Source organism: Oncorhynchus mykiss, chromosome 19 (genome assembly GCF_057628025.1).
Source record: "Oncorhynchus mykiss isolate SJ-2025 chromosome 19, ASM5762802v1, whole genome shotgun sequence".
In the NCBI taxonomy this organism is placed as follows: domain Eukaryota; kingdom Metazoa; phylum Chordata; class Actinopteri; order Salmoniformes; family Salmonidae; genus Oncorhynchus; species Oncorhynchus mykiss.
This window is the reverse complement of record NC_143040.1, coordinates 43,089,048-43,100,046: the sequence shown is the minus strand read 5'-3', so window position 1 is coordinate 43,100,046 and position 10,999 is coordinate 43,089,048.

The window sequence follows — 10,999 nt, the reverse complement described above, 5'->3', positions numbered from 1 at the left end:
GACGCGCATTAAGTCGTTTGGCAGAACGGATGTACTCAAGGTTCCTATGGTCAGTCCAAACGACAAAAGGAACGGTCGCCCCCTCCAACCACTGTCGCCATTCGCCTAGGGCTAAGCGGATGGCGAGCAGTTCGCGGTTTCCCACATCATAGTTACGTTCCGACGGCGACAGGCGATGAGAAAAATACGCGCAAGGGTGGACCTTGTCGTCAGAGAGGGAGCGCTGAGAAAGAATGGCTCCCACGCCCACCTCTGACGCGTCAACCTCGACAACGAACTGTCTAGAGACGTCAGGTGTAACAAGGATAGGTGCGGATGTAAAACGATTCTTGAGGAGATCAAAAGCTCCCTGGGCGGAAACGGACCACTTAAAGCACGTCTTGACAGAAGTAAGGGCTGTGAGAGGAGCTGCCACCTGACCGAAATTACGGATGAAACGACGATAGAAGTTCGCGAAGCCGAGAAAGCGCTGCAGCTCGACGCGTGACTTAGGGACGGGCCAATCAATGACAGCTTGGACCTTAGCGGGATCCATCTTAATGCCTTCAGCGGAAATAACAGAACCGAGAAATGTGACGGAGGAGGCATGAAAAGTGCACTTCTCAGCCTTCACAAAAAGACAATTCTCTAAAAGGCGCTGGAGGACACGTCGAACGTGCTGAACATGAATCTGGAGTGACGGTGAAAAAATCAGGATATCGTCAAGGTAAACGAAAACAAAGATGTTCAGCATGTCTCTCAGGACATCATTGACTAATGCCTGAAAGACAGCTGGAGCGTTAGCGAGGCCGAAAGGAAGAACCCGGTATTCAAAGTGCCCTAACGGAGTGTTAAACGCCGTCTTCCACTCGTCCCCCTCCCTGATGCGCACGAGATGGTAAGCGTTACGAAGGTCCAACTTAGTGAAAAACCTGGCTCCCTGCAGGATCTCGAAGGCTGAAGACATAAGAGGAAGCGGATAACGATTCTTCACTGTTATGTCATTCAGCCCTCGATAATCTATGCAGGGGCGCAGGGACCCGTCCTTCTTCTTAACAAAAAAAAACCCCGCTCCGGCGGGAGAGGAGGAGGGGACTATGGTACCGGCGGCAAGAGCTACAGACAAATAATCTTCGAGAGCCTTACGTTCGGGAGCCGACAGAGAGTATAGTCTACCCCGGGGGGGAGTGGTTCCCGGAAGGAGATCAATACTACAATCATACGACCGGTGTGGAGGAAGAGAGGTGGCCCTGGACCGACTGAACACCGTGCGCAGATCGTGATATTCCTCCGGCACCCCTGTCAAATCACCAGGCTCCTCCTGTGAAGAAGAGACAGAGGAAACAGGAGGGATAGCAGACATTAAACATTTCACATGACAAGAGACGTTCCAGGAGAGGATAGAATTACTAGACCAATTAATAGAAGGATTATGACAAACTAGCCAGGGATGGCCCAAAACAACAGGTGTAAAAGGTGAACGAAAAATTAAAAAAGAAATGGTTTCGCTATGATTACCAGAGACAGTGAGGGTTAAAGGTAGCGTCTCACGCTGAATCCTGGGGAGAGGACTACCATCCAAGGCGAACAAGGCCGTGGGCTCCCTTAACTGTCTGAGAGGAATGTCATGTTCCCGAGCCCAGGTCTCGTCCATAAAACAGCCCTCCGCCCCAGAGTCTATCAAGGCACTGCAGGAAGCTGACGAACCGGTCCAGCGTAGATGGACCGACAAGGTAGTGCAGGATCTTGAAGGAGAGACAGGAGTAGTAGCGCTCACCAGTAGCCCTCCGCTTACTGATGAGCTCTGGCTTTTACTGGACATGAAGTGACAAAATGACCAGCGGAACCGCAATAGAGACAGAGGCGGTTGGTGATTCTCCGTTCCCTCTCTTTAGTCGAGATGCGGATACCTCCCAGCTGCATAGGCTCAGCACCTGAGCCGGCAGAGGAAGATGGTAGTGATGCGGAGAGGGGGACAACGGAGAACGCGAGCTCCTTTCCACGAGCTCGGTGACGAAGATCAACCCGTCGCTCAATGCGAATAGCGAGTTCAATCAAGGAATCCACGCTGGAAGGAACCTCCCGGGAGAGAATCTCATCCTTTAGCACTGCGCGGAGACCCTCCAGAAAACGAGCGAGCAAAGCCGGCTCGTTCCAGCCACTGGAGGCAGCAAGAGTGCGAAACTCAATAGAGTAGTCTGTTATGGATCGATTACCTTGACATAGGGAAGACAGGACCCTGGAAGCCTCCTCCCCAAAAACAGATCGATCAAAAACCCGTATCATCTCCTCCTTAAAGTCCTGATACTGGTTAGTACACTCAGCCCTTGCCTCCCAGATTGCCGTGCCCCACTCACGAGCCCGTCCAGTAAGGAGAGATATGACGTAGGCGATACGAGCAGTGCTCCTGGAGTAAGTGTTGGGCTGGAGAGAAAACACAATATCACACTGGGTGAGGAACGAGCGGCATTCAGTGGGCTCCCCAGAGTAACACGGCGGGTTATTGATTCTGGGCTCCGGAGATTCGAAAGCCCTGGAAGTGGCCGGTGGATCGAGGCGGAGATGGTGAACCTGTTCTGTGAGGTTGGAGACTTGGGTGGCCAGGGTCTCAACGGCATGTCGAGCAGCAGACAATTCCTGCTCGTGTCTGCCTAGCATCGCTCCCTGGATCTCGACGGCTGAGTGGAGAGGATCCGAAGTCGCTGGGTCCATTCTTGGTCGGATTCTTCTGTCAGGTGCGTGAATGAGGACCCAAAAGCGAATTAACAAAACAGAGTTTCTTTAATGACGAAACACACGTAGGCTCAGATGGACAGGCAGATTCCGACAGGACAGGACAAGGTTAGATGAACAGGCAGATTCCGACAGGACAGGACAAGGTTGCAGCAAACACGACGATAGTCTGGTTCAGGCATGAGTAACACAAACGAGAATCCGACAAAGACAGAAGCAGAAACAGAGAGAGATATAGAGACCTAATCAGAGGGAAAAAGGGAACAGGTGGGAAAAGGGGTGAACGAGGTAGTTAGAGAAGACAAGGAACAGCTGGGGGAAAGAGGGGAAGAAAAGGTAACCTAATACGACCAGCAGAGGGAGACAGGGTGAAGAGTAAGAACAGGAACAGGACACAACATGACAATACATGACACCTCCATTGTTCGTTGGACAAACCCTATGAGGAAAATGTATGTCATTTTTGTAGGGGTTTTGGATAAACGTCGACAATGAGGTCTGTGGTAAACACAGGCTTAGGAGAGCTTATACATTTTGTTTTATGAGATAATCTTCATCAGCAAACTTAACTTTTTGTGAATTTTGAAAAATATATGTAATAACTAGAAACAAATCAAATAAAGGCTTCATATTTCATAAAGTCATGTTAACTGAAATGTATTATCTCACAGAAGAAACCGTATAAGATCTAAGCCTGTGAAATGATCAGATCTTATTTTCTGCGTTTATTCCAAAACTGTATTCTTTCCCCATTCATTTTTTCCCATAGGGACGGCTGAATGAACCAGAGATCATTTTTTTCCTGATTTTATGACTACAAGCTGGCGAGTTCTTAGCTACTGCACATGCAGCAGCTACTCCTCCTGGGGTCCACATAAAACATACAGATATACTGAACAAAAATATAAACAAAACATGTAACCATTTCAACGATTTTACTGAGTTACAATTCATAGAAGGAAATCATTCAACTGAAATAAATTCATTAGGGCCTAATCTATGGATTTCACATGACTGGGCAGGGGTGAAGCCATGGGTGGGCCTGGGAGGGCATATATATCCACTCATAGGTGAGCCAGGCCCACCCACTGGGGAGCCAGGACCAGCCAATAAGAATGAGTTTTTACACACAAAAGAGCTTTATTTCAGAACGAAATACTCCTCCGTTTCATTAGCTATCCAGGTGGCTGGTCTCAGACAATCCCACAGGTGAAGAATCCGGAAGTGGAGGTCCTGGGCTGGCGTGGTTACACACGGTCTGCGGCTGTGTGGCCGGTTGGACGTACTACCAAATTCTCTAAAACGACATTAGAGTCGGCTTATGGTAGAGAAACAAACATGAAATTATCTAGCAACAGCTCTGATGGACATTCCTGCAGTCAACATGCCAATTGCACACTCCCTCAGACATCTGTGGCATTGTGTTGTGTGACAAAACTGCACATTTTATTGGCCTTTTATTGTCCCCAGCACAAGGTGAGAGTAGAGTATTACTTTATTAATCCCAGTTTGGGAATTGTTTTATCACAGCATGCAACATCAATGTCTTACAATGACAGAACATGCAACAATGACCAACACATGATAAAAATAAGAAAAATGTATAAATAAAATAACACATTAAGACAAAGGCACACGCACTAACCATAGTATCCATAAAATAATAGTCTTATTCAAGTGCTGTTTTCTATCCTTCTCTGGGGAAAATAGGAAACAACATTTTCCAATAGAATGACCTTATAACACAGTTAATTAATTACACTCATTAAAAAGCCTCATGGCTGTGGGTAAAAATGACTGTCTAAACCTCTCTGTGGAACATCTGGGCAGGATGAACCTGCTACTGAAGCTGCTCCTGTGTTGCATTAGAGAGCTGTGGAGTGTGTGTGTGTGTGTGTGTGTGTGTGTGTGTGTGTGTGTGTGTGTCACTGTCCATGATTGTGTGTGTTTTTACTTGCAGCCTTTTTATGAACATGTCCTGTATTGATTCCAGGCTGCAGCCAATTGTAACACTGGCTTTGTTAATGATTTTGTCAAGCTTGTTTGTCTTCCTTGGCTAAATGTCCTTTTCAGCACACAATGGCATAGGTCACTATACTCGCCACTACACTGCTATAGAACATACGAAGCATTTTGTCACATACACTAAAATATCTAAGCTTCCTTAAAAAGTACAGTCTGGATTGAGCTTTTTTGTAGAGAAGTATCCTTTCAGTTCAGTTTGTTGTCCACTATTACACCCAAGTTGTCACATCCGCTCCCACTACGCCCTCTTGTGTTCATCCGGTGTCGTCTTAACCTGCAGTTCTCTCCCTGTACACTCTCTCTCTCTCGCTCTTGGTGTGATTGTGTGGTTGGAGACAGTTGTGCTGGAGTCAGAGCAGATCGCTACCAGCTACAACCTGTTCCATAATCAAGACCTCTACAAATACTCATTCCTGCCACTTCCACTCTGCCAGATTGTAATCTCTGCTCATTACTGCTCTGTTGCTGGCTCCTGTACCACATCTCACCACACAACCACCTTGCTCTGGACTTCACTCACCACCACTGCCTTGGATTCCCCTCCGGACCTGTTTACCCTGTTCAACTCAGTCAACTCCAACCTCACTCTACACTTCTGGGTTTTCTGCAATTTATCTGAGCTACCCCGGTTCTGCACTCCACATCTCTCTGTGTACAATAAACATTTTGGTTAATTCATCCCTGCTTCCGCATCTGAGTCCGCTCTTGGGTTCCCCTGTGTTCGCGCTGTGAAACACAAGTACTTAGAAGAGTCAATAGGGCCAATCTCTTCACAATTAATAGAAATGGGATTAATAACATCTTTGTGAAATGGTGTGAGGCCAATTACTTGGACCTGAATGTACTGAAGATCAAGGAGCTAGTGGTAGGAAAAACAAAGGACTCCGTCATATCCCTGTGATGAGCATTGTCTCCTCTCATGACACAGCTTACTATATATAGCAGAGTCATCAGAGAATTACTGTAAGTGGCTCAGTTCATTCTTGTGTGTGAAGTCATTTGTGTAAGCAGAAAATATCTGATATTGCCTGGTTCAGTCTTACGAACTGTGGTCTATTAGTCAGGTAGTTCACAATCCATTTGATTGTGTGTGGATTTAAGTGAATGCCCTTGTAATGATGCACCTGTGTAATGATCATGCTGTTTAATCAGCTTATTGATATGCCACACCTGCCAGGTGAATGAATTATCTTGGCAAGGTAGAAATACTCACTAATAGGGATGTAAACAAATTTGTGCACAATATTTTAGATAAATAAGCTTTCTGTGCGTATAGAACATTTATGGGATCTTTTATTTAAGCTCATGAAACATGGGACCAACACTAAACATGATGCATTTATATTTTTGTGAACAGGTGATCAGAAATCAGGTGATTGGAATCTGGAGAGTGAGTTGCAGTCAGGGGATCTATGTGTTTGAGAGTGTGAGCTGGAAAGTGAGCTGCGTTCAGGGGATCTACGTGTTTGAGAGTGTAAGTTGGAAGAAGACGTTACAGTAGCAGTCCTCATGAGAGCCAGTTTCATTGTAGCGCTTGATGATTTTTGCGACTGCACTTGAAGAAACTTTTAAAGTTCTTAATGTTCTATATTGACTGACCTTCATGTCTTACGGTAATGATGGACTGTCGTTTCTCTTTGCTCATTTGAGCTGTTCTTGACATAATATGGACTTGGTATTTTACCAAATAGGGCTATCTTCTGTATACCCCCCCGTACCTTGTCACAACACAACTGACTGGCTCAAATGCATTAAGAAGGCAAGAAATTACACAAATTAAGAAGGCACACCTTGTCATGTCTGCTCTCCAGCATTATGCACTCCTGCCACCATCAGTACGCACACCTGCCTTTCCCCGTCACGCTCATCGGCGTATTATTGGACTCACCTGGACTCAATCACCAGTTTACATCCCTTATATTTGTCAGTTCCCCATCTCTGTTCCCCGCTGCTGCATTAATTGTAATTTGTCTTTGTTTACCCGTGTGCTGAAGCTGTTCCTGTCTTGTTACCTGTCTGTTCCGCGATAAATGTTCAACTCCCCGTATCTGCTTCTCATCTCCAGTGTCAGTCGTTACAGAATGCAGCAGCCATCATACAAAGCATCGGGGAGTACTGACGTTCCGGTTGGTGGTGACTCGGGTCCAGGGCCGACACCGATGGAACCAGGGTGCCTAAGCCAACTCGTCGGGCTGTCACGACCTAGGTCTCAGCCTGATCGTCAGGGTTTTACGCCCAGTAGGCTCGCCAGGCTGCTATGCCTCTGCCAGATCATCGGGCTCCCACGCCTCAGTGGGATCTACAGGCTGTCACACATCAACCGGGTTGTCAGGCTCCCACACCCCTGCCAGTTTGTCGGGATTTTGCGCCCAGCCGGTTTGTCCAGCGCACGTGCCTCAGCCGGCCATCAGGCTCTCCCAGGTGGGACACCATGTGGCGCCCCTACGGGGGGGGGGTACTGTCACGCCTGTCTTTGTTTACCCGTGTTCTGACGCTGTTCCTGTCCTGTTACCTGCTTCTCATCTCCAGCGTTGGTCGTTACACACCTGTTAGTTGAAATACATTCCAGGTGACTTACCTTATGGAGCTGGTTGAGATAATTCCAAGAGTGTGTAAAGCTGTCATGAAGGCAAGGAGTGGCTATTGGAAGAATCTCAAACATAAAATATATTTAGATTTGTTTAACACTTTTTTTGGTTACTACATGATTCCATATGTGTTATTTAATAGTTTTGATGCCCTCACTATTATTCTACAATGTAGATAATAGTACAAATAAAGAAAAACCCTTGAATGAGTAGGTGTCTAAAACTTTTGACATGTAGTGTATACATATTAATATTGCGCTGTTAAATTAGATCTTAGCATGTTGAGGCACTAGCCGCTTTGAATAGAGGGGCGTTGTGTACTCGGTGTGGAAGGCTACTTGGCGATATTACGCTCCGCTGGTTGTCTGAAAAGCTCTGCACAACATGGCCGTCATGGAGGTGCGGTCAGTGGGAGCCAGCCTCTTTGTCCTGGTTCAGCGGTGAAACTGGTTGCTGCGGTGCTGGGAGACTGCGTTGGCGGATAATTTCAATGTGCCATGTGTCCATGCAAGTCATTTGTTTATTGAAAAAAATGCTCATGTTAAATCTACGATCACCCCAAGCATCACTGTGTGTCCCAATCTTCATATTACTTTCGCTTCCAACAACAAGCACGAGGAAACAGCGCAATAACCTCTCTTCCTGCGACGTGAATAGGTTATATTCGGTAGCCTACATTATGTTTTATTGTTATACACCAGATATGTGCGGTAAAATGTGTTGTTTTACATTGTCAGGCATAGTAGTACAGTGCCCCTGTAGCAAATTAGGGTTAAGTGCCTTGCAAAGGGCCTATCGACCGATTTTTCACATTGTCGGGTAGCGTTTTCGAACCAGCAGCCTTTCGGTTATTGGCCCAGCGGGTTATTTTCCTGTGTCTGGTCCGGACTGCATTCTCACCTGCAGGGAACCGCACCATGGTACAAATTGAATCTGACCGAGACCCCCCTTTTTGAGCGAACCACTGTGCGCTCCCGAGTGCGGACAGTGATCACACCAGCCCAAACTCATCGAACAAAGGGAGAAAACGCACCAGAGTTTGGAAAACAAACGCTCCAAACCAATTCGGTGTGAAAGCCCCCTAATGTGTAGGTCTACAGTACAAATACTCACATTTATCACCATGCATCTACCTCCCCTAAACCCTATCAAATATGTACATTGCTCAGAGCAACATTAAGCAATTTATTGAATAGAAAACGGCTACACATTTATAGCTGTCTTCTGTGAATGTGCCCCTAAGCCCAATATCACACACCCATCACCACATATTATCATGTCGTCATCATATCGTCGTTGTGGTTTCCCCTCAGGTATTTTACATTACGTGATGACACTGCCATGACACGCTGTTTGGTCCAGTCTCTGTTGACCAGGGCAGGGTTCGACTGGGCAGGGTTCGACGAGCAAGACATGGCAAGCAGGTAAAGTAGACAGAGGTCTGTCTGCATTACAGTTTCAGTACTGTTCATACGCACCTATTAAGCATCTATAAATTATATTTAAAAACAATATTGCTTTTCACTGCAGGTTTGCAAAGTAATACAGCCATTCTGCAGGGCAGGGGTACGGGGCAGGTGTAATCCAGGTGTTGAGGAAGCTTGAATCTCCATACTTGAATGATCTTCCAGCCAGGACTGGCTCAGTTCAGCGGTCGTGGCTCATTTGGGAATGGTGGTGCAATGAGGTTAGCGGCTCAATAAGTATAGCTGTACTTCTGTATATCCTCTCTCTCTTTCTCTCCCTCGCTTTCTGCTCCCAGTACTCCAGGCTTGGTGCGACGCTGACCCACTCTTGTTCTCTGTGTTACAATGGAGCAGTACTCCAGGCCCTCACGGTCCACCTGCACTTACAGGGGCTTTGGAACTGCCACATAAGTTTATTAACAAACTCATTTTATAGATGGAGGAGGTGGAAGGAGAAGATTCTGCTCACAGTGACGCCAGAGTGTAATTACTTTCTGTCACACCCTGATCTGTATCACCTGTCTTTGTGCTTGTCTCCACCCTCCTCCAGATGTCAGGTCATCTTCCTCATTATCCCCAGTGTATTTATACCTGTGTTCTCTGTTTGTCTGTTTTCAGTTCGTCTTGTCAGGTCTTACCAGCGTGTTTTCCCATCTCCCTGCTTTCAAGTTCTGTTTCCTAGTTTCCCCAGTTCTGACCATTCTATCTGCCCTGACCAGGAGCCCCGCCCATTGTCTGAAGTCAGCGCAGCCTGCCCCGGGATGTCTTCCTGTGGGCTCGGAAGTTGCCCCGGACCTCTCTGCCATTCCCGCAGAGTACCAGGACCTCCGGGAGGTTTTCAGTAAGGCCCAGGTCACTTCACTTCCTCCGCACCGACACTATGATTTTGTGATCAACCTTCTCCCAGGAACCACACCACCCCGGGGACGACTGTACTCTCTGTTGGGTCCGGAGACCAAGGCCATGGAGACCTACATCGAGGACTCCCTAGCTGCCGGGTGTATCCGTCCTTCTGCCTCCCACACTGGGGCAGTGTTCTTCTTTGTGGAGAAGAAGGACAAAACCCTACGCCCATGCATTGACTACCGGGAGCTCAATGACTTCACGGTGAAGAACCGCTATCCACTACCACTCATTGCCTCGGCCTTCGAGCCTCTCCAGGGGGCCACCGTTTTTTCCAAGTTAGATCTGTAGAACGCCTACCATCTGGTGCGGATATGGGAAGGGGACGAGTGGAAGACTGCCTTCAATGCGGCCATTACGAATACCTGGTCATGCCATTTGGATTCACCAATGCCCCTGCTGTGTTCCAGGCCCTGGTTAGAAACATTCTTCGCGACATGTTGAACTGGTTCATTTTCGTCTACCTCGATGACATCATCGTTTTCTCCCACTCAGCCCAAGAACACATGCTCCACATCCGACAGGTCCTCAATCGCCTACTGGAACACCAGCTTTTTGTGAAAGCAGAGAGAAATGCTAATTCCATCGCTCCACCATCCCCTTCCTTGGTTACATCATCGCTGCAGGAATATACAGATGGATCCCAGGAAGGTGAGAGCGGTGGTGGATTGACCCCAGCCTACATCCAGAGTGCAGCTGCAATGTTTCCTGGGATTTGCCAACTTCTATCACCGCTTTATGCGGGGTTACAGCACCCTGGCTTCCCCCCTGTCTGCACTCACCTCTCCCAAGATTCCATTCACATGGTCCCCAGCTGCTGATTTGGCGTTCTGGGACCTCAAGCACTGTTTCACCACTGCTCCCATATTGGTTCATCCTGACCCGTTCAGTCAGTTTGTAGTGGAGGCTGATGCTTCGGAATGTCAGAGTGGGGGATGTCCTGTCCCAGCGTTCTGCCCTGGACCTCAAGTTACATCCCTGTGCCTTCTTCTCCCATCACCTCAATGCCACGGAGAGGAACTACGATGTGGGGAATTGTGAGCTTCTCGCGGTGAAGATGGCGTTGGAGGAGTGGAGACACTGGTTGGAGGGGGCGGAACATCCGTTTATTGTGTGGACAGACCACAAGAACCTGGAGTATCTCTGCACCGCCAAGCGTCTCAATTCCAGCCAAGCTAGGTGGGACCTGTTTTTCACCTGGTTTAACGTCTCCCTCTCCTACCAACAAGGATTCAAGAATATCAAGCCAGATGCGCTGTCACACCGCTATAGCCCCGTGGCTACCCCCTCAGACCCTGAGACCAT